Source organism: Marmota flaviventris, chromosome 13, assembly GCF_047511675.1.
Source record: "Marmota flaviventris isolate mMarFla1 chromosome 13, mMarFla1.hap1, whole genome shotgun sequence".
In the NCBI taxonomy this organism is placed as follows: domain Eukaryota; kingdom Metazoa; phylum Chordata; class Mammalia; order Rodentia; family Sciuridae; genus Marmota; species Marmota flaviventris.
In genome coordinates, this window is record NC_092510.1 from 74651536 (window position 1) to 74679498 (window position 27963).

Here is a 27963-nt window from a genome sequence, read left to right on the forward strand (position 1 = left end):
TCTTGTAACCAAAACTATCATACAATCTAAGCCTTAAATTTGCGCATAGTTATAAAGACAAGCCAAACAAGTAAGGGACCCTCCTTTGTAAGTATTATGGTTTTGATATGAGGTGTTCCCCCAAAACTCACATGTGAAACAATGCAAGAAGATTCAGAGGAGAAATGACCAGGCCACACCCTTAATCCTTTCACTAAATCGATCCTTGATGGGATTAATTGGGTGGTGGCTAGAGGCAGGTTGGGTGTGGCTGGAGGAAGTGAATAATGGGCGGCATGGTTAGGGGTATATATTTGTAACTGGCAAGTGGCATTTTTTTTTCTCTCTCTTTCTGCTTTCTTATCATGATGTGAGCTGCTTCCCTCTGCCATGTACTCTGCCATGATGTTCAGCCTCACCTTGAGCCCAAAGGAATGGAGTCTGCTGTCTATGGATGGAGACCTCTGAAACCTCAAGCCCTTAAATAAGCCTTTCCTTCTTTACAGTTGTTCTGGTTGGGCCCTTCATTTACCATAGCAAAAAAAGGCTGACTAAAACAGTAAGAGAGTTATTTTTCCATCTATGAAACCATAGAAGACCTTCTGGTAATTACTGGGGATATCCCAGAACTTAATCCTATAGCACTGATTTCATTGCAAGACAAAGGATGCTTAGCCACCTTTTGTCTTTATTTTAAGCTCTTTATCTCCATGTTGATGCTAGGCCTTCTTTTCCTGTGATTTTAGTAGTAGGAAATGGAACTACCAATTCTGTACAGATGTCAGAGAACCAGCCTTACAGACAGCTGGAAGAAGCAGGTGTGCAGAAATCTAGGGACTATTAACATATCTAATTGAATAAGTATTGGTAGTTACAAAAGTAATTAAGAATAAAAGAAAGCCTTGTGAAGCCCCTAACAAAAACATTGCTGGTAATCACTGCCAACTTAAAGCTCATTTTGCAAAGCTTTCTAAAAAATGGGAGCATTTTATATTGAATATTACCTTTGTCTTGTAATTTACATAGGTATCTTTAATGAACAGCTCGTTTATAGTTCCACTGAGTCTTTCCTGTGTGTGTCGTAGGCATCTTTGAAACAGCAGTATCAGCAATTTAGAGTCAGCGGGCTTCCTCCTGAATATTTATAGAAAGATTTCAAAAGTACACCTACCAATTTTCTTTAAGTTGTCTTTGTAAAATTACTGTTTTCTCCTGTACAAACACCCTTCTTTTAGAATAAGAAAATAGGACCTTTTCTGCTATGGTTTCTTTATTGTTAGGACTTTCAGATAGAATTCTATAAATGATTCCACAAATTTTTTTTGACTATTTTTTTCTAATTGTAACAGAAGTGCAAGGTTATTGTAAAACAAATAAACAGAATAATTTAGATAGAAAATCAATCACTCATGATATAACCATATGGAAAATGTGTTACATATTGCAACATATCTTTTACAGGATACATTGGTTTGCTAGGATTACTAGTGCAGAGTTCCATAGACTGTGTAGCTTAAGTGAACAGTGTATTTTCTCACAATTCTGGAGATTGTAAGCATGAATGTTGATGTTGGCAGCCTTGCTTCTTTTAAGACTGTTGTCTTTGGTTTAATACACGGCCATCATTTCTTGTGTTTCTTCCTGGTCTTCCCTTTCCATGTGTGCATGTTTGTATGCTAATCTGCTACTCTCATATGGACATCAGTCATATTCAGTTAGGTTCCAACCACTAGAGAATTTTGATTTCTTTCTTTTTCTCTTTGTATTGCAATGCTGGAACTTGAATCTGGGGGCTTACCCATGCTATGTAAGCATTCTACCACTTGGCTACACCCCAAGTTAAAGACCTAATATTTTTAATATGTCTTTATTTTATTCATTTTTATGTAATGCTGAAGATCAAACTCAGTGCCTCACACATGCCAGGCAAGTGCTGTACCACTGAGCCAAAATCCCAGCCCTAAAGACCCATTTTAACAATTCTTTACAGATCCTATCTCCAATATAGTCATATTCTAAGGTACTAGAGGTTAGGGCTTCAACATATGCCTTTTGGTGGGACATAAGTTAGCTTATAACACCAGGCTTTCAAAAAAATGTATTTAATAGCTTTATTGTGTCACTGGCATTTAATAAAGTGGGAGGACAGTGTATAATTTTCAAAGTTTTGACATAAGTTTTGACATAGTCACCAAACAACAGTTTATATAACCTATAAACTGTTGTCATAGTCAAGATAATAAATGTGTTATCACCTTCAGAAGGGTTCCCATGACCTGAAATTTCTCCCTCTTTTTCACTCTATTTCCTTCCTCAGACAACCACAGATCAACTGTACATTAGTTTGCATTTATTGAAATTTTACAAAATGGTATCATACAGCATGTATTCTTTCTGTGTGGCATGATTATTTTGAGAGTTATTCATGTCACATGATGTGACACAGCATGTAGAACAGTAGCTGGCATGTGGCAGGTACCTTAATTCTTAACTCAATCAGAAAATAAAAGTATAAATTAATGAGTCCTTTAGAAGATCAAGGAGATTGAATGTTATAATATATGCAGTTGCATGGTACTGATAATTTTGTTTTTTTCTTGGAAGCGTTTTATACACATAAGTAAATGAACCACATCTGTTATTTTAGAAAACTCCTCTGGTGGTAGCTTGAAGAATGAATATGTGTCATGGAGAAGCTAATACAGGGGATCAGATACTTTAAAATGTTAGGTAATTGCTCTTATAAGTACCATTTACCGAGGTTGGCCATGTTAAAATATCTCATAAGTGATTAAACATGTGAATGAGCTGGACTTGATGGTGCAAGCCTGTGATTCCAGTTGTTACCGCTGTTGACCGGTGACGAGTTCTTACTTCCCCAATGTTGAAGAATAACACCAAAGAAGCACGCCGAGGCAAGGTCAGAGTAGAAATTAGAAGTTTATTAAAGGACAGCAGAAAAGACTTCTCCCGGAGGAAGAAGGGGACCCAAGAGGTGGAATCCATGGAAGGGATGTTGTCTCCCCTTTTTATAGTTCTTTCAGTGATGGAATGTAGGTGGGAAGGCCCGAGGGGTGGGACACAGGTGGGCCAAAGAAGTAATCTGGTCAGGAAGGACTTCTGAGTCAGCACCTTTTTGCTGGGGGCTGTTCATTAACATTTCTTTGAGGCGGACTTTGGCCTAGGGCCTTTTCGGGACTTCATTAACATTCCATGAGTTGTCCTGTGTTTCCTGGAATCATTGCCAGCATGGCCTCCATTTTAGATTTCACTCAGCATTAGACCCGATTTATCTAACTACACTGACTACCTAACTTTAAATCTGGCTTCACAATGACTTGTGATTCAGTGACTGAGGAAAGAGGATCACAAATTCCAGGCTAGTCTCAGCAACTTAGGTAGACCCTGTCTCAATATAAAAAACAAAAAAGGGCTGAGGATGTAGCTCAGTGGTAGAGTGCCTTTGGGTTCAACACCTAGTACCCAAAACAAACAAAATGTGGACCAGTAGGAAGACTGTTTCAGTGGGAGGTGGAGGTGGGTAGGAGAATCAGCATAGGGAAAATAATTTGCTAAATGTCTCTGTGAAGTCACCAAACAACCTCATGCATGCATGATGGAAAGAAAATGGATAGATAAAAATTGCGGTTCCAGACATTAACTCCCTGTCCTTAATAATAAGATGTGTTTGTTTCTGTTTCCACATGTTTTCAGGATCTTTTTTATTACTTGTGTTTTCAAATTTCACAATGACAGATCTACAGGTAGATTTTTATTTCCAGTGCTAGGTAGGACCTTTTGTTTTGTGTATAGAGAATTCCTGTCTGTTATTTTTGTGATTTCTCCCCCTTCTCTATGATGTCTGTAATCTGTTTTTGAAAATCTTATTACTCAGATAGTGATATTGATATTTTTGGCTTGAAATGTCTTTATATTTGCTCTCATATTTTTCATTTCTTTCCACCCTTGGTGAGGTTCTCTTAATCTTATTTCCCAACTTGACTATTGAAATTTTAACTTTGTTAATCTCATTTTGTAATTTCCCAAGGGCACCTTCTGATTTCTTTTACTGTTACTTTTTTCATAGCAGCTTCTTCATGATTTATGGATATCATATTGTCTGGGCCTTTTTTAAAAAAAAAAAACCCATGAATTAGAATGTTTGGAACTTATGTTCTCATCTTTACTTTTATTTCTGTTTATTCTGTGGTCACCTCTTTCCCTTTGGTTTGTCTTGTTTCGGTCTTTTTTTTTTTCATATTGCAAATTTTTGTTTCTCAAATGTCTCTTGTTTCACAGCTGGGAATATACTTGACTTATAACAGAGTTCCTCCTGAACACTTCATTTAGTTTATTTATTAAAAAGAAAGAAAAGAAAAGAAAACCTGCTTTTATTGCCTTTTCTTAGCTGGGAATAGATGCCCACCTAAAGGCTATCTGTGAAGGTGGGTGCAGAGGCTCCACACGGTGGAAATGACAGTTCTGTGGAGTCAGTTCATCACTTCTAAATCCTGCTCTATGCAGCATTTTGAATTCTGATATTCTCTCTAGGGATTTGCTGGTTGAATAAATGCCTTCTTTGCTCATTCTCATTATGATTTTGTTTTGATGTCACAGCTTTCCCTCTGCTTCATTAATCAATATACCAACATCCATCTTCCAAAAATTTGCTGAACTCTATCTTCTGCTAATGATCCCTTTCTTGTTTTCTTATTAATATTGTTATACTGGGTTTATACATTTTATTCTAATTTGCTCTTCTTTTATTATTTAATGGACTTGACCTAATCTCAATTTACCTTCTTGAAGTCTGTAAGAGTCACAATACTGCCTAACTTCAAAATAATCTGACAATTATGTGATATCACACATGCAACATTTCTTATTCACTTATTAAATACTAGTTTCATTTTCCCATCATCTAGGAATGTCTTCTAACAGATATTTTTCCAACTAACCTCATAGCATAGGTAGTAAAATTATAACCTATGTAAATTTGATTTTGAAAGCAGATACAATACTTGACCACTTGGAATAGGATTCTCTAAGTGACAGATATTTTAGAAAGCTGATTTGACTTCTACTTTTCTTTTTGAAGTAGTCTGCTTTCTAGTCAATATCTTGATTTCTAGCATTTCCATCCCACTATCCCTAAAATACATCTATAAACAGAGATTTAAGTTGTGGCTCTTGCAGAAAATATTTCAACCTTTGATGATGCTCAAGTACATTCCAAAAGAAAAGGAAATGGTGAGCTCAGCTATAGAAATGCAAGGAACTGGGTTCTGCTAACAACCTGAATATTCTTGGAAGTGGATTCTTTCCAGAGTATTCTGATGAAAGTAAAGCTGGCCAACATTTTGAATTTGACCTATGAGATCTTAAGCAAAGAATTCAGCTAAGCATACACAAGTGTCTGGTGTTCAAAAGTATGAGATAATAAATAGGTTTTGTGTTGATAATAAAATGATTATAGTGATTTGTTGTATAACAGTAAAAAATGTATATAAATCAATTGGAAAGGAGGGGAACAGGAGTCAGGAACACCAAGCTGTGTCTCTCTCAGCTTGTTCACTTGCTAGCAAAAGCGATGTAACTTGAAAGTCCTTAGTAATTGAAAAGGGATAGTTGCTTGTTTTATTATATCCTCCACATTCATCATATCCAGCAGTCAATAGTCACTGCTTGAGTAAAAATGAGTTAGATCTATGAATAATGGCACCATATGTTTTATTTTTGTTTAAGGTATTTGCTATCTCTTCTTGTGGGAAGAGAACTGTGTTTTGCTCCATTCATATAAGACTAGTCTTTGTACTATGATCTGAATGTGTGTATTCCCAACCTCAAATTCCTATGGTTAGATACTTAATCACCAATGTGATGGTCAAGGAAGTAGGGCCTGTAGCAGGTGATTAGGTCATGAAAGTAGAGCCCTTAGAAATGGGGTTAGTGCCCTTCTAAAAGCTGATTGCCCATTCAACCATGGGAAGACACTGCTAGAAGGCAAGATCCATGTACCAGACATTGTCTAAGACTTGCTCTTGTACATCCAAGCCTCCAGAACTGTGAGAAACAAATTTCTGTTGTAGTCTCTCCAGTTTATGGTAGATTTATACAGCAGCCCAAAGAAACTAAGGATAGTCTTATCACTATTTTGGACAATTAAATATGAGGAGAAGTGGCATATACATCTTTCAAAAACAAACATTAACAGACTGATTCTACCAGCCTTGTTTTCCTTTTACCATAGGACCTACCTTGTACCTTGGACTTCCCTTTTAGCCTGACCCTAGAGTGGGGTTCATAAAGCAGAACTCAAACAAACCCATGATAGACATGAAGGGTGGACAATACGTTAAAGTTTACCATTGTAAACCAATGAGAGTTTTGGATCACCTTTTAGTGTTGCACGACTTGCCTAACCTGACTGAATCATTTTTTTTTTTTTGGTACATGAAGTAGAAACCTGCTATAACAAATGCTGAAAATATGTGACATTGTCTCTAAGGTGAGTAATGTATGGTGAAGAATCTATTATTGGAAGCTAGAAAAATGGTAGCCTACCTTTTGCAGTGGTGTGATATTTGCAGTAATTTTGGACTCATGACTTTAGACAGAGATGTGGGAAACAAAATATTAGTAGTGCTTCCTGGTTATTATGGGTGAATTTAACAGACCATTTAGCAGTGGTTTTTCAACTCTGGCTAGAAAATGGAATCAAGTATGAATAAAAAAGGCTGATTAAAACTCAGTCTTTTGAGAAGGACCTACACATGACTGATTTTCCTATCATTTGTTAAATCCTCTGAATATATTTGTGATTGTGCTCAGTAAATAATTTTAGGTGGGTAAAAAGACTATAAAATAAAGGGTGTGGTTTTACAGGAGTCTGGTAAATTTAAAGAATGGGAAATTAAGTGTGTTATTGGCACACATTATTGACTGGAATCAAAAAATAAATAATTCCAAATTTTTGAGAGAGTTGTAACATCACTAAAGGATTTACTAATGTAAGCTAAAAGAGACGGTACTTTTACAAGCAGGAAAAAGAGGAAAGTATTCAGCCTTTTATGCCCATGTCAGCTGTGGGGCAAGGAGGATAATAGGAAAGTAGAACTTCCCAGAAGGTGAAGCCTGGGATCAAGGAGGACCACGGACTGAAGGTTACTGTTAGAATCAGAACTGGTGCCTCATCAAGCAACATTTTCCACCCCAGAGTAGAGGACTGTGACATTTGCCTTGCAGAATTTCAGAATGGCTATCAATAGTGACACAGTAAGTCTCCTTTTCAAATGGAGGTGGCTATTGTGCTTCCCTGGACTCTTTTCCATCATTTTGTATTGGATGTGTTTGCTACACATAACTTGTATTTTTAATTCACAGGTCTTTGGATCAAGAGAGTCAGCGACTAGTTCTAATGAAGAGGCTGTCTTGCAGTTTTGACCTCTGAGTACCGTGCTGTGATTGGGTGGGACTCTGGGGTTTTATCCCTTGAGTAGCATTGGTAGGGACCACTGAATGTGAGTGGAATTGATACATGCAACTTCCAAACAGAGGCTTTTAAGAATCATTGCCTGGCCCTGCTGTTTTTCTCTTTTCTATTTACCATGAAAGCTGGCAGTGTCCCAGGATGAACAGGGGTGAGCTCTTAATGTAGGTCCTGGAATGAAGAAAATATAAAGCAGAGTTAAAGCTATCTCACAGTGGACATGTAAAATGAGCAAGAAACAATATAACTTCTGAGTTATATTCTGAGACTTCTCCCTCTCCTTCCTTACTCCTCTTCCTCCTCTGTTCTGCCCCAGCATCCTAAGCTAAATTGATAGAAATAATGATCACTTTAAACAAATAAAATAATTAAATACCACCACATGTGTAATTGAAAAGTTTTAAAAATTTTTGCTGAGTATTAGAAGATCTTTTCCTTTATAAAGGTCAGTTTTTAATAAGAGCTGATGAAATTGACCTCAGGCACATCTCCTGGCAAAGAATGTTTAATGGGAGAGACAGTCTCTGGGTTGTCTAGAATATAGGTTGGAAGAGATAAAATACTGTCTCAATAGGTCAGGAAGATGAAATTATCAAGAGAACCGGGCAGCAGTAGCTAGGGAGAGAAGTGCTTGAGTTTTATTACTGCAGAGCACTCTTCATAGATTCAAGTTTGAGAGATTGCTGACCAACTAACCACACTTACCCATGGAGGATGGAATATTCTCAAAGTTGCAGTTCTAGTATTAATGTTTAAACGGAATAATATAAAGATCTGAGGGAACTGCTGTGAACCCAAAGAAGTGTCATCTTTTCAAAGGAAAATTAAAAAAACAAATAAAAACTATTAGTTTTTTCCTATAAAAGGATGCTGTCATGTCAGTGCAGTGAATGTGATTTTGCATGAAATAGGGTAAGCTAACGCCAGCACATAAAATAGCACAGCATTGGTGGACTGATGTCATACTACCTACCCGGTATGTGTAGGTTGGTTCTCAGAGTTAGACAAAATGCAAAGTTTAGGGACAGAGTCTACAAGCCTTCTCTCACTTCTTATAAGCTGTAAGTTTAGAGGGTTTCCAAAACTGCTATTAGGTTAGACAATTTTTTAGATGAAATCACAGAACTCATTGAAATTTATTGGACTTATGATTGAAAGTTTATTTAAAGGACACCGATAGTAATCAGCCAGAGGAAGAGGTCCATATGGCAGGTTCTGGGAGTTTTCAAATATGAAACTTTCACTGTACTCTCCTGTGTGTTAGGAAGTGTTACCTTCTTGTCCTAGAAGTGACTATGCATTAAGTACTGATAGCAAGAAAAACTTTCTTGAGCTTTGTTCCAGAGTTTTTATTTGGATGTCATTATGCAGGCATGATCGATTGATTGATTGCCCACATGTTTGAACTCAGTTTCCAGATCAGTTGATACTGCATGACCAGAGGCCATTCTTTAATTTACATGTTGGTGTTTCTGGCATGGCCAGTTCTTACCCTAAGACTATTAGGTGATCCTGGCCCCATCCTGAAATCCCATATGGCCAGCCCCTACCTCAACAAATATATTCCAGTCAGGTTAAGACATAAATTATCTCCGAGAAGCCAAGGACAAACACCAGTCCTCTCTTTGGGCACAGAAATATTTTTTTCTACACACTTTCCCATTAGAAAAGACAGTATGTCCTGGGGAGAGAGAGAAAACAACATAAGTACCCGAGAGAAGGCAAGTTATGCACAGGAAGAACTTGCTTTAGTTCAGTTCCATGACTTCAAGTCAGTAAACAGGAGACTGCTGTGTGTCTAGCTTACAACAGGAAGATACCTTGTAATCCTTTGCCTCACAGACACCATTTCTCAAACACCAGAACTCAATGTCTGGCCTTAGGCCTCATATTTCCTGTTTATGATACAAATGGATCCAAGAGTCTCTTTTTGTACTTGTTATTTGTTATCCAATACAGTATAACTGTTATTCATTCAAGCTCCTTGTCTTACATTTATGAGGGTGCTTTCTAGTTTGTGTATAGATACAACTTTGGAGAGAACAAGCTGAGAACATATTTGTGATACTGCATTAAAATTTATTTACATGCGAAGTTTGAGGATATGTGTTCATCCACTTTTTATTCCACCTTCTTTAAAATCATGATAGAATAGGAGTGAGATTAAGAAAAGTATTTGTTTGCAGGGACCATCAGGTCTGCCTCCATCCTATTACCCAATATTTATAGCCATGAGCATATGACCCTGAAATTTTTCATAATTCTTCTCTTGATGTAAAGAGGCTGGGACTGTGTTTTATGTTCCCTTAAGATTTTGGTAACAGCCAAAGGCATAAACAAAATACCTATATAATTTTACCCTGGCCCCATTTATTTTTGCATTAGTGAAATTATAAAATGGCTTTAAATAAATGTATAAAAATCACTTGGTTCTCAAAAGACTGCCTTAATTTGCACTATTTAAAAAACTAGATATTCCTTAGAGATTTCCAAAGTTGAAAGATAACTGATGCATTTTAGTTTTTCTAATTTGCTATCAGAGTAATAAAGAATGTTGACAAAAGGAAATTCCCAGTACAATCAAAGCAAAAATCCCTTTAGAATTTTTAAAATATACCAAGGTTCATTATTATCTTTGTCCTAGAAAAGAACAACTGGTATTAATCACAAGGCCACATTAATACATGTATTAAGCTAGGTTATTTAGCTAGCGGTGTCTTGCCTAGTTTTTTTTTTTTTTTTAATCTGAGAACATTCAGAAGGCTTCTGTTATAGAAAAGCTTGTGAGGCCGTGGTAGTAATCACACTAATCACATCAGCAAACATTAGTGAGCATGATAAAATTCAGTGTTGCTAGGACTTTAAGCAGCACATTAGGTGCTGGTGGCACTGTTAGAGTACTTAGTCTTTCTATTGGTCAATCAGATATTCTCCAAAAGCATTAGAAATGGTCTTTGTCACTTGACCAAGAATTTACTCCAAAGGAAAAAGAAATCCAATATCAAATAATTCATGGAATCACAGGGTTTAAAAATAATAACATAAATAAAAAATAACCCAAATCTTACAGAGAACAGTTAAAATGTAACACATAAAAATCATGGGATTTTAAATGTTCGGAAAGTTGTTTCAGGGTATCGTGTATTGCTTCCCAATCTGACTTCATCTCATGGTCACCATGAGAAATTTCTGTTTCTTTGTCCAGTGCATTTTCTCCACCCAATGTGTGTTTATTGGGAATTCATGACGTAGAGGTGGCAAATGGATGAGGAGTATGAGTGGGGCTGTTGATAATGTTTGCCCTTGTGGGTTTTGTGGGAAACTGGACCTAAGTGGTAATCATTGGTTTATGAAGCTGCCCACTACACTCGAGAACACAATTACTCTTGAATAAATGCATGTTCCACTATGCTGTTTCAGAATGAGAACCTTTTCATTAAATTTCGTGGTTTGGTGATGAGCGGGAAGTGGGTGCCTCCACAGAGCCAGAGTAGGGCACATCATGGCTATTCACAATAGATAGCCTTTTGTCCCCACTGCCCAACTAGCTGGGTTAAGGTCACTTAGCCCAGAAGGTGAAAACATCATGTCCTTTTTCTTTATCTTCAAACGAGATAAAATAACAAAGGAAGAGGCACTAAGGGACTGAGTGCCTTGAGTGCCTTGCAGAACAGGGACCACAGTGCTAGACCATTTTATTTCAGAGTCTCTTTAAGGAACCATAACTACATGACAGAACTGTAGACATGGGCCCCCTTGATGTCTGTGGCTGATGGTAGCAATGCCCTCGATGTTATCCTTTAGCTAGTACTATTTGGTCTTTGATTAATAGACTGCCTAGTTGTAAGAAAGAGTTTGATTAGTTCTTTGCTGTCTGAACCTGTTTTCATATATCCATCCGTCTGTGCAAAATAAAGAACTAGAAAGAATTCCAGTCGGGGTAAATATGCCTGGGAGAATTCCTGGGCAGTAGTTCTATGGAAGGATTCTTATCACTCTCCTTGGACTACATTAGGTCACTTGCCACCAGAGGGCACTATTAGAATAGCTGTGGGAAGAGGCGGACTTGAGTAAAACCTCTGGCTACCAATGGTCACTGGGCAAAGGCTGGGGCAGAGGTGGGGAGTAAGTTTGGGTGGGATTGGGTGTGGGGAAAGGAGTTTGGCACTGAAAGGAGTTTGGCTCTGTGGTTAAGGAGCTCTGCAAGAGAAGAGGTGACACCGATCTGTGTTGGCTTCAGAAAAGGTGCAGTGTACGCTGTTGCAGCACCGTGTAAACTGGAGTTCTTGGAATCCAAAGCTTCCAGAGAAAAACAGCTGAAATTTACCTCTCAGGTGATGCATGAGGCTGGGGTGATGAGTGAACAGATGTCTGGACTAATCTGACGTTTTACGATATGGGTCTTTTTAAGGGAGCAGGCAGGGAGGTCCTCAGCAACTGACCCGCTGTGAAAGCCAGGTAGGGCAGGCCTCCTTAGGGTGCAAAGGCAATTCCCACCAACTTGTGAAGCACAAGAACTTGAATCAAAGTAAAGGGTCTACAAATATATGGTGAGACAAAAGGTTGTGGCAAGAGACTGAAGAGAATCATCCTTCAGGCAAGATTTGAATGAAGAGCTGGGGTTTTTATTTACATTTTTTTTTTTTTTTTTTTTTTTTTTTACTAGCGATGGTACCCAGGTGCCTTCTACCACTGAGCTACATCCACAGCCCTTCTTATTTTTTATTTAGAAACAGGCTTTCACTAAGTTTTCCAGGCTGCCCTCAAACTTGTACTCTTCCTACTTTAGCCTCCTGAACTGTTGAGATTATAGGCATGTGCCTGTGTGCCTGGAAGAAGAAGCTATTTTATTGCAGTGACTTCTAATTAAGACAATTTATACTCTTGGGGGAAAGAGGTCGAATAAAAGAGTTTTTCTTATTATTAGTACATTATAGTTTACATGCAATAGTGGGATTTATTTTGTTATATTTATACGTGCATATAATATAATTTGCTCCATTTCAATCCCCAGTATTTCCTCTTTCCTTCCTTTCCTCCCTCTCCTCCCTGCCCACATCCCCTTCCATTCCCCTACTATCTATTAATTTATTGTTTTTTAATTGGTGCATTGTAGATAGACATACAAGTGGAATGCATTGTGATATATTCCTACATGCACATAGCATAGTTTGGTCAATTTCATTCTGCAATTCCTCCCCTTTCCCATCCATCCTCCTCCCCTTGATCTCCTTCCTCTACTTTACTATTCTCCCTTCTCTTTTCATGGGATCCCCCCACGAACACTTCACCTATTTTTACAATTCCTATTTCTATCTAGCTTTCACATATGAGAGGAAACATTCAACCCTTGCCTTTCTGAGTCTGGCTTATTTTACTTAGCATGATGCTCTCCAGTTCCATCTGCTTATCAGAAAATGCCATTACTTCATTCTTCTTTATGACTCAGTAAAACTCCATTGCATATATCCACCACATTTTCTTTATTCTTTCATCTGTTGACAGACATCTGGACTGATTCTATAACTTGGTTATTGTGAATTGTGCTGCTATAAAGATCGATGTGCATGTATGACTATAGCATGCTGATTTTAGTTCTTTTGTATAAATACCAAGGAGTGGGATAGCTGAGTCATATGGTTGTTCCATTCCTGTTTTTTTTTTTTTTTGAGAAATTTACACACTGCTTTCCAAAGTGGTTGTCCTAATTTGCTGTCCCACCAACAATGTATGAGTGTATCTTCTTCCCCACATCCTAGCCAGCATTTACTACTATTTGTATTTTTGATGATTGTGATTCTAATTGAAGTAAGTTGATATCTCAAAAAAGCTTTGGTTTGCATTTATTTCTCTGACTGCTAGGGATGTTGAACATTTTTCTTCATGTATTTTTTGGCATTCATATTTCTTCTTTTAAACAATGTCTGTATAGTTCTTTTGCACATTTATCTATTGGTTTTTTTTGTTTCATTTTCTTTTATTTCATTTGAGTTCTTTATATGTTCTAAATATTAGTCTCCTGTTGGAAAAGTAGCTGGCAAAGATTTTTCTTCCATTCTGTAGGCTGTCTCTTCAAGTTCTTAGTTGTTTACTTTGCAGTGCAGAGCTTTTTAATTTGAAGTTATCCTGCTTATTGATTCTTGGTTTTATTTCTTGAACTTTGAGAGCCTTATTAAGGAAGTCAGTGCCTGACATGTTGGAGTGTTGACCTTGTGTTTTCTTACAGCAGTTACAGTGTATATGGTCTACTTCCTAGATCTTTGATCACTTTGAGCTGACTTTTATGCAGGTTGAGAGATAGGGATAGGTTTCATTCTTTTACATAGGGATCCCCAAAGCATATTTTTTCTCTATCTATCTAGCTACTATCTATCTATTTATTCATTTTTGAAAAATTTTAATTTGTTATATATGATAGCAGACTGCATTGTAATTCATATTACACATATATAGCACAATTTTTCATTTCTCTGGTTGTACACAAAGTAGAGTCACACCATTCATGTCTTCATACATGGAATTAGAACATCATATTTTTTGTTTGTTTGCTAGAAAGAAAGGCATTTTTCAAGTTTAAAATATTTCCTTTTTTGCTAATGGTAAAGACTTAAATTTACCTCTGGTGCAGATTGTGCCTTTGTTTTGACAAAGTAGAAGTAAATTTTTGTTATGCAAGAGTAAGATGGAGACATACTGCAGTCCTGAAGACCTCTGAGGCACTGGGATTTAGTCTATGTGATTAACGTTATTAAATAGCTGTGTTGACTGAATCCTGAGATAATTATGTGTATTATAAATATGAATCTTGAATGAACTATGCATGAAACCTTCTGCAGGAAGCATGAGTAGCAAGCTTGATGTTTACCTTGAATAAGAGAAAAGAACAAGCCTGGGATTGGTATGTTAATATCCTGAACAGCATGTGATTGAGTTCAGCCTTTATTGATGTTGGATTGTTGGGTTCTAGTGAAGTTCAGGGTCACAGGGCTAAACCCTTTCCATGTGGGTCAGAATACTTTTGTGGTTACATTTTCTTTTGAATGGAATTCATTTGTATTGTCAATCATTCTTGGAAGAGGTTGACCCATGGGATAGGAAATGAGAAGAAGCCAGTAAGGGTGGGATAGAATGAAGGAAATTTGCCCTCTTTGTATTGTGGAGATTATCAGATAGTCTGCGATAGAAGTTCTTGAGCATGAAACTGTCCAAACCTAAGGGTGGGAGTACTCTAAGAAGATATTTATCTAATCATGGTTTAAAATTACTCTGTATTGTATTACTTTTTCATTTCCTTCAAACTTACAGTAAAGTTTTATTCAAGTTGCCTCAGTGCTGTTCATACTTGGGGAAAAGCAGTATAAGGGAGAGCTGTGCACACTGAGGAGAAATGTTAATCTCCGGTCTCAGGCAACGATCTACACCCGGACATCACTTGAGGCACAGGTGAATAAGAAAGGGCATATGTGAGGAATGTTTAATTGCCTTCAGTCGTGATTGGGGAGGGCAACATATTAGGAGGAGACATCCTGCAGTTAAGATAGATGAGTGTTCTAAGTAATTACAACTGAAATAATTAAACCCTTAATGGCCTCAAAATGGAGAGTTAAAATAATATTCCAAACATAGAAGATGTCTACAAGTCCCTCCCCGCCTTCAGCCCAGGTAATTCCTTGTTTATAAGGTTCCCATCGCTCTGACTTCTCTCTGTTTCCTAATCAAGCCCATCTCTCTCTAGCTTTGAGGACTGAGCCATGCTGTCACCTCTATATAAAAGACTCTTTCAGCAGCTCTAGTTTGTAAAACCTGGTTTCTTTTTCTCACATTTAAAATATCAGCTTAACTGACAACCCCTTAAAGCAGTCTTTCTGCCAGCAGTATTTAAGTGCATTCTCTCTTCTTCCCTTCTTGCTTTTTTTCTCTCACAGTACCCTGTTCATTTAATTCACAGCTCTTCACAATCACAACTGTATATATGTATTTTTCATTTATTATCTGTATTCCCCTCCAGACTACAAAATCCACAAAGACAGGGGCTGTGACAATCTAAGCACTGCATAATGAGTTCCAAAAAGTAGATCTTCAATTGTAGTAGGTCTGTAATACAAAATCTTGATTAAATGAATAGTGTGCTTATTAAGAAAATGCAACCTTATTTTAGTTGTCATATAGACATGGCCCAGGGACATAAAGTGACATAAAGGTCATCTCCCCAGGATTTTCTAAACCTCATATTCTCATACATTTCTTATGTCTGCCGAGACCCCACACTTTTAACAGAGTCTTGCCAACCCATTTGCAACATGCCTAACAACATGTAAAGGTAAAACCCATCTTTTCAGTACTTTAAAAACAATTGAATGGGGGATCTTCTTCCTCTCTGTTTTCCTCTCAGTTCTTGTTTTGTTTCTTCCTGCTTGTAGTCTTGGGCTACATGGACTTTGAATCCACCTGTGACCCCAGGCTTTAGTGTTTGCTTTTGGTTTTCTCCACTTCAACTTTGAGTGTCCTCTAAGGACTTTGGTTGTGGGCAACCTCAGCCTGTTTCTATTTCTGGCTCTCTCAGGTTTATTACTCTGGCTTAGCTGTGGCTTGGGACCTGAGGTGCAGAGCATCTGATCCCTGTTTGATCCCTCACCATATTGATTGCCCAAGTGAGAAAGGCCAGACATGTTTCTGCTCAAGATCGGGAGGTCATCAGCGAGTAGACATCTATCATGATTGTGTCCTAGGGGTATGTATTATGCCAGTGTCCCTGCGTTCCTCCTTGTCTTTTTATTCCCTTCTCTTTGGAGTCATGCTCCAGTCACACTACATAGTCTGTGCATCTTTGGACCTGGATAAAGCACCACACTATGGGCAGAAGTCTGGCTTCCTGAAACGTCTCAGGGGACTGAATGATGGAACTGAAATGCAATGGAGTTAGCTCTCCAAGGCAAGACCACTGTGAAAGGTGAGGCAGGAAGGAGCTAAGCCAAGTTCCCCTCCTTTCTCCATATCATGGGCTATTCTAAGGCTCACTTCCTCCTTGCAGTCCTCTGGAGAAATCCTGCCATTGAATGGACACATCTGAGTATGTGCTTTGCCTTGTGCAAGTTATGGTGAAGGGAAAGAGAGTGTGACAACATGTGCCATACCATCCACCCTTGCCTTCCTTTTATCTCTTACCCAGGTCACCCTATTCTTCCACCTTCCACAAAAGTATTAGCAACTTCATATTTTCTCCACTGAGTTTAAATTGCATTGTGTGTTCGGAATGGGTCAGTAGAGCAGAAATTCCTGCGAAAAATAACTACAAACATTATGTGAGGCTAAATGGAGGAGTACAAGACCTTGACGTATGATTTCAAGGTGAACAGTCTAGGTGAATTTCAAGTGGAAACTGTGTACACTTCCATCCATGCCAGTAGGAATTCCAACAAAAGTATGTGACTCAGTGATTGACTTACAAAATAAGGAATATTTTAAATAAAAGAAAAGCATGTAAACAATATTCTAGGTAATAAAGAAAATTGTCCCATAACTTGTGTTAGCCAACAATTGATCTCTTCTTTTTGTTATACAGGATTTCCTTTAAATAAAACTGTCATGCAAATGGTGGTTGTTAATTTTCTATGTTTGGAGGCAGCACGTTGTTGTTATTATGTTATTATTATTATTTGCAGGGTGAGTATTTAATTCTTAGGGCATGTAATTTAATCTGCACAACTGCAACTTACTAATGAAAATATTTAGGTGTTTCTATTTTGTTTTTCATTATGCTGGAAAAGAATGATAAAAAATAATTCTATGAAGGCCAAGTTGTATCTTACAAATAGGTGTCCCCTGAATATTAGTAGGTATAAGTCTACTTTTGGTTCAAGCAATGATTGATTTCCATTATTCTACTTGGTGTGTCTAAAACACTTTATCTATAGAAGCATAATCAAAATAATTGCCCATGAATCTAGAGTCGTGTGAAAATTAGATAATGTCAGAAAAAGTGTTTTAGCTCCTATAGTGGTATTATGACCTTTATTCTCCACTTAGAATTAGTCTGAAAATAGTTCCATGATAACCCCTTATTAAAGCTTTTGAGTCTGTTTCAAGTCAATGAATGGAAAGGGAAGGGAAGAGTCATAGACCTATTAAATAACTAATAGGTAGAGTTTAGGGATAGGGCAAGAAAAAGAGAACTGTGGAAGAAGCTTATTAAGCTTTTAACACAAAAGTAGGTTATGATAAAAGTGATCCTTCAAGTGCTTAGAGTCTTTCTCCTCCCTTCTCCCTCCTTACCCTCCCCAGGGAAGTTTGAGAGTTTTAGAAACAAGGAAGTACCTGAGACAAGTGAAGAAACTGCTAAGAAGAAACTTAAAATACAAAACAAAAAGATTATTCGCATGTATCTATTTTAATGGGTACAAAAATTGAGGAAATAATTTGAACTATTTTGAAATTATTTTTGCATCTGAAAAACTATGATTTTTGAGCGATTGTGCTTTGTTCAAATTTTTTTTCCTTTATGAAACTAATGCTCATACAATGAGTTAGGTTAGATGCCATAGAAAGTAAAAATAGGAATAAGAAAGAGGAGCAGGCACATAATAATGAGGAGCATAAATTGTTAACGTTGCTAAATAGAGATAGTACAGGTTCCTTTGGTGGCAGTGGGGAAGAAGTTGTCATTTCTATAGGGAAGGGGACATTAAGAGACCATCACAGTCTAGTTTTAAAAGTAAAACACACCACTAGGCCTGAAATATCCCTCTTTGTCTTTGATAGTGCTTCTTCACTTAAAATCTGTTTTATCAGATTATAGTGTAGTTAGGTGAGCTTTTACATTGAGAGTTCCAAGTTTCTTTTTCCAGCCTTGTACAAAGTAACAAAAGATTTGGTGATTCCACTTGCAAAAAGGTCAATAAAATAGGCAAAATTGAATACTATGTTCATGGCAAATTAAAACAAACAAACAAAAAATAATAATACTCAAGATAATGTCTGGGTGATGTGGTGCACACCTGCAGTCCCAGCTACTTGGGAGCTGAGGCAGGAGGATCTCAATTTCTAGGCCAGTTTGAGCAAGTTAGAACCTGCCTCAACATCCAATAGAAAAAGGGCTGGGCTTTTAGCCCAGTGGTAAAATGCTTGCTTGGTATGTGCAAAATGCTGGGTTAATTCTAGCACCCCCTAGCTCAACCATTCACAAATGTTTACCCTGGTGGGGGAAGAAACAGGCCTATGATTAAGGAGGGATGTAAGTTGCTGATTAACAATCTGTTAGCGATATATGGTTAGATAAGATTTTATTTTATTCTTTTTCTTTGTCTTCTTTTTAGGTGCTATGTTTAAACTGGCTGATTGTAAAGACATTTTAGAACAGCATAACATATGGTTTACTAATTAACTTATCACTATTATTTGAAATTTGTTACAGTCAAAAGTAAAATCATACTTTATTTTTTACAAATTATTTCTAAAAATGTCATAAATACATGCTTGTTTAATTATTTCTGGTAAATATGTATAACCATTGTTTTTTAAACTTTCCTTAGTAAACTCGAAATTCAATAAATGCTCATTTTCAAAAAAAAAAAAAAGTAAAACACACAAAACCCTTTTACCCTAAATGTCAAGGCAACACACACACACACACTCCCCACACATAGAGTCACACAAACAATTTAACAATCTTGATTATTGTGATTATTTTGTTCCACTTGCTACTTTAGGGATCTAGAAAGTACATATGAGGTTGATGTGTTTAAAGAAAGCGTTTTCTTTTAGAAAGCTTAGTTTTTCCAGTAGCTCACAGCATTACTATAGTATGAAAAGGTTTTAAAAATGAATCACCTGATCCTGACCACAGTCATTTCCTGTTGTAACACAGGGGAGGTGATCTAGGTAGATTTTATAGATTTTTCAGGTGCCTCAGTGGAGGTTGACTCAGAAGAGTCTGGGAATTCAGGTGTCTTGGTCAGGAGTATTATAGAGGGTATACAATATCAGAGAGCATGTGGCATTCAGCAAACACTTAGGTAAATTTCTATATCTTAATATTTATATTTTTGCACATATTTTTACATTCACTTAAAATTATATTTTCTTAAAAGTGATTTTTTTTCTGATTAAAAAATGTACTTGCCACACAGTTTTTAGACAATGAAGAATAATTTTAAAAAGTCAATTGTAATTCCTATACTAAGCCATCCCTCACTTTCTCCCTTCCTTTCCTTGTTCCCATATAAAAGTAGCATAATTAGTATTTACAGCTGAAAGAATGCTAGGGTTCACCATCTCCTTCATTCTCTTAGTACCACATGACTTAAGGCACAAGTAATTTAATGTCTCTCTGTTCCATTTTGCCCATCTCTGAAATACAGGTAATAATATCTGCCTTCTAGGTTTTCTTTACAGGGTTTGCTATGAGGTTTGCTTTACACATATTAATGAGTCAATATGTGTAAAGCATTTAGAATAATAACTGATTTAGCATTTAGAAGTATTGACTGATTCTTATTGATTAAGAGCCCAATGGCCTGAGTGTACGGCCCTGCCCCGCTGTATAATAGCAATATGACTTCAATTTTTCAATGACATAGTTTCATCATATTTAAATTGGAAGTTGGAACAGGACACAACTCCTGGGTTGTTGTGAAAATTAAATTAGTTAATGTAAGCAGGTCACTTTAAACAAAAGCCTTTATAGTATTTATTTACATGTATTTTGAGTACTTACAAAGTACCAGAAGCTATGCTACATAAAAGATAGCTGCTCTTCTCATAATACATATCAAGCAATAAAAGTCAAACTTGGAGCAAATAAGCATTATATGTAATGAGAAATGTGAAGGAGAAGGATGGAGAGTTATGTGATTATACATCAGAGGGACTTGGTGTAGTTGTCAGGGAGTATGTTTTTGAACATGTGATGATTTAACTCCAACTCCGATTACAAGCAGCAGTTGACAAACTGGGAGGCAGTATGTGTGTATATGTGTGTGTGGCTAGTGGAGAGGGTTAGGTTGGGGGATTATTCTGGGCAACATGAGTGGCAAATCATGGTGCTTTTGGGGCACCATGGGGCATTAAAAACATTTCCATTGCTTAAATAGTATATAGGGTGATGTGAGATAGGACTGGTGATCTAAGCAGAGGGCTCAACAGACTTCTCCTAAGTGAAACAAGAAGCTTCTGAAGGGCTTGTAGGGTCATGTGATGGTGAAGTGAAGTGACCAATGATTACATTTTAATGTTGATTACTCTAGTGTTAATTTTTATGGTTATATACGCATAGTCACCCAACTATTTTGAATAAAACAAATTCACCATGCAAATAATGCCTTTAAATCATATTTTAATGACAAATATAACATCAGTTAAAATATTGTTAATGTAGGTTCACCAACTGTAACATACCAGTCTGGTGGGGGATTTTGATAATGGGAAAGGCTAGGTAAGAGTAGAGGCAGGGAGTATATGGAGAATCTCTACCTTCTTGATTTTGCTAAAAACTTAGAACTTTCGAAAAAAAAAATTAAAGTAGTTAAACATGTGCATGTAATTAGCATTTTTCCATTTCGCTAATAATTATTTTAGAATTATCTTTAATGACTGCATTGAATTACATTGCCTAGAGGAACCATGATTATTTATTTTAAAAATATTCTGCTGGTAGACATTAGGCTGATTCTACTTTTGATATGAAGACTTTTAAAAAAGGAAATAATTAATTCATAACCCCCATGCCAAGAGATGGCTCCCTTTCTCCATTCCTTTCTTTGTTTCCCTATAAAAGTAGCATAGCATAATATTAGTAACAAAGAACGTCAGGGCACACAATTTGCTTCAGCTCCTTACTACCACATTAGTTAGGGCAAGTTACTTTAATTCCTCCCTGGTAGATTTTGCTCATCTGTAAAATGTATTTCTGCCAACTAGTGTGCTTCTCTATCTAGTTCTCATGCTTCACACTAAACAGAGTATATAGAATCTTCTAGATTTTCCTTACCCAGCAACTCTTCGCTGTTAGAATTTTCCCTTCAAATTAATTGTAATTTGAAGAGCCTAATGGATGTAAGTGTACAGTATAGTTTTACTTTTTACTGTGTGAGAACTTTCAGGAGACCTTTCCATTGGTCAGGCTCCAGACCAAGGTCAATCTGCTGTGTAGCCTCTTATTTTGAACAATCATCACCTCAAGACAGACTGTTGCTTTTCTCTTTGGGATAACTGCTACATAAAATATGGAGCCTCCCATTACTCTTACTTTAAAATGCTATTGACCACAGAAATTAAAAAAAAAATAGTGTCCAAAAGCATTTGTTCACTCTCTATAATACAACATTGGCTTTATATGCAGGATACCAGGCAGTGTTTCTTCAAAGTTGGTGTCATTTAGTTGGTACTCTTCTGTAATTCCAGTGCTTAACTATGGGTTTTCCTGTTCCATTTCATACTCATTTCAATGAAGATCTGAGAGAAAAGGTACACATATCCATCTGCCCTCCTGACTCTACCATGTTTAGATGTTACTTATAGAGATTTTAGTGGCAACTATTAAAAAGTAAAGTCCTGCTGGCCACAGTGATGCACACCTGTAACCCCAGCACCTAGGGAAGCTGAGGCAGGAGGATTGCAGGTTTGAAGTCAGCCTCAGAAACTTAGCAAGACCCTGACTCAAAATACAAAAATGAAAAGTACTGGGAATGTGGCTCAGTGATTAAGCATCCTTGGGTTCAATCCTAGGCACCCAAATAAGTAAATAAATAAAGTCCTTAGTTTTGACTTAAAGCCTTTAATTACTGTGATTGTTAGTCAACAATTTATAGGCTTATTGCTAAATGTAAAGTGCTGCATAACCTTGGGCAAATCTTGTTATTTTATTTTTTTTTACAATTCAAATCTCTTATCAATTAAAGGATGGTAAGATCACTGAGGTCGTAAGATAATCTAGAAAATTTACTCATTTCTTTTGCAAACATACAGGTGAAAATTGCAGCAGCTCCTGGGTAGAGAGAATAATTGATTGCCCTTGAGGAGCTCTCAGAGAGAAGGAAGAGGCATCCAGGTAATAAGACCCATTATAATTCAGCATGGAAAAATGCCATAACAAGCGAAACCAAATTGTAAAGGGACATTGTATTTTCTTGTCACTCAAAGATGAACAGTACAGATGAGATAATTGAACCTTGAAGTTCTCAGCTTAAAGACTGTATTTAAATAGACTTTGGAGGCAGACAGAAATGCATTTGAATCACTGGTCCATCATTAAACTGGTAAAACCGGTTTTACCAAGCCTCAGTTTCCTAATTTGGAAAATTTAAGGCACTTAACACTTAGCAGAGCTCTTGTGAGGATAATGTATCAGTGGGAATTGCTTAGCAGAGAGCTGGTAGATGGCCAAATAGAGAGATCTGATCCCTGTTTATCTTCTTACTCAACAATTTTTTTTTTTTTTTGGTTGAGCATTGGTTGTTGCAAAAGGGAGAAAAAGACACACAATATTCTTACTACAGAGCTTATGTTCTAACCTGAGAGTCAGATAATGCACAAATAAGCAAATAAATAATACAAACAATTGCAAGCCGTGATAAGAGTCATGAAGTTAATAAAGAAGTTTACATGAGAGAAAGTATGGGTGGGCAGGGTGGGCAACTGGCTCAAGGTGGCTTGGTCAGGAAAGGCTTCTCAGAGGGTGTGTGGAAGTTGAGCTAATCCCTGAAATGAGAAGAAGCAGTGCATCATAGGAGTACACAGAAGGACATTCTGGGCACCAAATGGAAAGTTGCGTTCCTACCTTCTCTGCTTCCTCTCTTTCTTTTGTTCTTCTTTTCCATCTTCTTTAGAGAAACAATTGCCATTACTATTTGATGACTTCTCATTCTTGAATTGTTTTGCAATTTATATTTATAACATATTGAATATATATATATATATATATATATATATATATATATATATATATATATATATATTTTCAGTTTTTAAAACCAAAATGAATTGAGTATACAGGGTATTCTTCACAAGTCTATCATTGAGATCAATTTTTAAAAATTGTTTTATCGGGCTGGGGTTGTGACTCAGTGGTAGACTGCTCGCCTAGCACATTTGAGACCTTGGGTTCGATCCTCAGCATCACATAAAAAAATAAAATAAGTAAAGAAACAAAATAAAGATATTAAAAAAATAAAATTTTTTAATAGATTGAGTCTGTTATTCTGAGTAAAGTTGAAGTAAAAATAGTGTTTTCCAATCCTTTCTATTCTTTACTTGTGCTTTATGAGACATTATGTATCCCAAAATTGTTTATTAAGCAATAATAGTGTTGTTTTCCTTTTTATCATCAATAAAACCACCAGTGCAATCATGGTTTCTGCCTTGATCTTAATTTTCCTCATTGAGGAAATTCAAATTGAAGAAAGGACTTCATTTTTTTTCCTGTTTTATGGAGGATAACCACTTAGTTTCATATGATGTTTTGTTTCATAAAAAAAATAGCTCAAGGACATTATTAGTATATCTCGGGACCTTTGGAGGTCTGGAGATACCACACTAGCTCCACTACTTTTGAAGAAGTAGAATTAGGATGTAGAATTAGATTAATCTAATTTTGGCTTTTAATCTTTCCTCATATGATTTTGGATGATTCTTTGAAAGCATCCTGCATGTTAATTATCTATACTAGCCATTCTAGTTGGGGTAAAGGAGGGTAGTTTGACATTTGTTCTTTGGTTGGATCCTATATCCCACCGTTTTACCTACTCATTTGAATTTGCCTTCTCCCACCACTAGATTGTCAATCCTTGAGGGAACAGATTGTATCTATTTTCCTTATCACTATGTCCCAAACAAACATAGTATGTAGTTCAAATTTTTTGTGGTTCAAAATTTTGTTTTCCCCCTCCAGCCTTGATCCTTGGTGGGAGACTTGAGTTCATGCCAAGGTCTGTCTGGGACTCATCTTTTTAAAGTTTTCTTTCCAAAAGATTCTTTCAAGCAACTGGATGCAAAACAGGTCAAATTGCTTGCACTCTCTGACTCCATTTATCTTGATGTTCTTTATCACTTTTAGTTCAGACGTCTAGCCTTCCTGACCTTCAGTGAAACATTTATTATGTGCGCATTTAAATATTTAATATTTTAGCTTTTTAGTTTTTTATCCATTTGCTTTACATTTTATTGGAGTTTTACAGGGAAATGAAAAGGTCAAAACAAAGGAACAGCCTGGTGGATAGCTAGTGCCCTAAATAAGAGGTTTTTTTTCCTTATCTGCTCCTTAGAAATCCTCTTAAGTTCTTAGCAGTAGACTCCTTCTCAAGTCCCAGAGACCTACTTGATCAAATGTGCTGCAATGTGGGAAAGGCAGACAGATATCCTGGCTTTTAAGGCTTCTTAACTGACCACCACTAAGCCAAATTGCTAGGTTAACCCATCTTATCCATCCAATCTATAGGTTGCCTTCATGGATCCCCTAGTAGTGGGCTAATATATCCACTGCTCCTGTTCACACCAGTTGAGTTATTTGTTGCTGAGGATTCAGTTGTGTTTGTTCATAAACCTGTATTTTCTAGTTATGTTTGTTATTGAAATTTTATAAGAACACTAATATGATATAAACTGGTGATATACAAATGCAAAAGGAATATTGTGGATTCTATTAAGTTCAAATTAAGAGGTTTGGAAAGATCTCTAAAAATTAAGTGTGGGGAAAGTCATATAAAGATATAAAATTTTCACTTGAATTGTTTCAAAAATATCTTGAAATACTTCATTCACTTTCAAGAATGTAGAAATAGTCACTAATGCTGCTGCTGCTGCTTCTTCTTCTTCTCCTTCTTTGGTGCAATTTAGGCAAAAAGCAATGGAAATTCATCATGGGACCATACAGAAAAAATAAAAAGAACTTTGGTTATATATAAAATATTATTCAGGATATATGAATATGTGTGCAGTTTATGTTACGTTAAAAGTTTACAGAGCATTTTAAGATTATTTTAATTGACCATTGAATTAACAAAACCTGTCTGGATGGGATAAGAGTTCTGTACCCATTTCGTGGAATCCAGACAGCCTTGGATTTAAAAGATAATAATACCTTTAACTGGAGCTACAAAGACATCATCATTTCCTCATTTAGATTTAGCTAATTGTTTATAAAAATAGGACTCCTCTGCTGGATGCAGAGGCTCAGGCAAGTAATCCCAGAGACTCAGGAGGCTGAGGCAGAAAGATTGCAAGTCTCAGGCCAGCCTCAGCAACTTAGCGAAGCCCCAAGCAGTTTAGAGAGGCTTTATCTCAAAATTTAAAAAAAAAAAAGTACCCCTGCATTCAATCCCAGGTTAAAAAAAAAAAAAACAACAAAGACTTAGTTTATAGTATAGTGACTAAAGTACAATAATTATGGTCAGAACATTTGCATGGAAATAAGTGTTTCTGACATGTACAATGACATGGTCTTGGCCCAGTTTCTTAACTGAAAAAAACCTTACTGTTCTTTTCAGCTACAAAAAGTAAATGATCATCAAACATCTCCCAGGACCATGGAGAAGATTAAACAAGATGACATATATGGAAGATGTTTCTGAAAGTGTGATCTATAATAAAAATTTATTAAAAATACACTTTATATTTGGAAATAATATTGTTGAGTGCTTAGTTCTTAAAGTAGCTTAGATATAACTTATCTTCTCTTGGCTGTAAGAAAGAAATGAGAAGTTAGCTAAAGCAAGGAGGCTCACACCATCAAATCTTGCCATAAATTGAGCTAACAGATGGAGTAACTGAGGCCAACCTCACGATCCTGAATATATTTTACTAGTTTATAAAAACACTGTTTGCACCAAGTGGTCTCTAGACTAGACCTGGCTTTCTTTCTCTCTGGGATGGATATTTAAATAGCAATCCTCCCTTCCTTTACAACAGAAGCAAAACTGGAAGCCATCCTTTCCAGGATAGTTCTGAATTGCATCTCCATCGTGATGGATGGAATCATGCCCTCGCTAGGTCATCAATTGACCACATTAGTTCATCAGAAAAAACCCTCACCTCCCAACCTATCTCTGACTAATCCTGTAGGGCACCACCTCAAAGTCAGAGTTTGGTGCCATACTCAGGGCTCCGATGAGAACAACAGCAGCCTTTTAGTAAATTCCTTCTTAACTACCAAGAAACTATTGAAGACAATCACTTGAATCCTTTTTTCTTTCTCTAGAAAAAAATTGAAGTCTATTTGATATTTGAAGACTCTGTATCTAAGAAGCAATTTGTCTTATTCAAGTGATTTCTACATATTTATTCTTGGAATGTCATATTTAAAGAAGAAAATGTGAAGTTTGTTTTCATTGTAATTTTAGGCATATGAGTTTTAGTAGGGGTGGCGTGTGGTTTTGGTACTCAGTTAATAAAACATGTGAATATGTAGATACCCTTCAAATAAGAACCTTTTAAAATTCAGTGGTAGTTTGCCTCATCAGTCTGCATGTCAGGTACAAAAGCCTTTGGTCCCAGATAATAAAAGCACAATATTTTTGTAATCAAATCAGTAATCCTTTCAAGATTAAAATAGGCCTTCTGGCTGGATGAATATGAAAGGTAAATTCCTTTTCCCATTTATTGGAATTTTGAAAGCATTGCCAAGGAAATGTAATTGACACTACACGTCTGCTTGCTTCACAGGTGCCATCACTTTATTGTCCTAGAAGTGTGTTCCTACCCTGGACATGCCACAGTAGTTTGTCTTCTATCTGGAGTCAGGCTAGGGGTGCATATAGCGTGGTTCTGGCCCTGGCCATTGGATAGCACTGATAATTCACATCGGAGGCAAATTGTATTGTGATTAGTTTTTCAGCCTCAAATCAGTCTTGGGGTACGACATGGGTGGAGTCACGATACTCTTTTAAGATTGAGGTTCAGGTAAAAGTTCACTCTCTAAGTCTCCATGGAGAGAATGTGCCTGTGGATCTAGAGACATAGTCATTCTAAGAAGGGACTCAAGTCCCTCGCAAGCATGTGTCACATAGCCTAGAGCACACAGGTCCCTTTGGTCCCCTGAAACCCAGGTGCAGCTTGGATGAGGAGCCCTACGCTAGAATCTAGATTCTCTCAGTCACAAGACCCAAAATGAGGAATTTGCATCTTACAACGACTGAAATCCTTATTTTTTGATTTTAGATATTTGTTTCCTGGGGTGGTATTGGCAATATTTATTACCTCAAGAAAAACTCTTCCCCAGATGATAAGGAATAATCAGGACTTATGAACACTCCAAAGAACTTTCATAAAAGAACACAGTATTAAAATATTTCCTAAATTGGGCATGGTCCCAGTGACTTGGGAGACTGAGGCAGAGTTCAAACCCAGCCTCAGCAATTTAGTGAGGCCCTGAGCAACTCAGTAACACCCTGCCTCTAATAAAATATAAAAAAAAGGATGGAGATGTGGCTCAATGGTTAAGTGCCCCTGAGTTCAATCCCTGCTATAAAAAAAGAAAAAAAAGAATATTTCCCCAATTTTGAGTTATT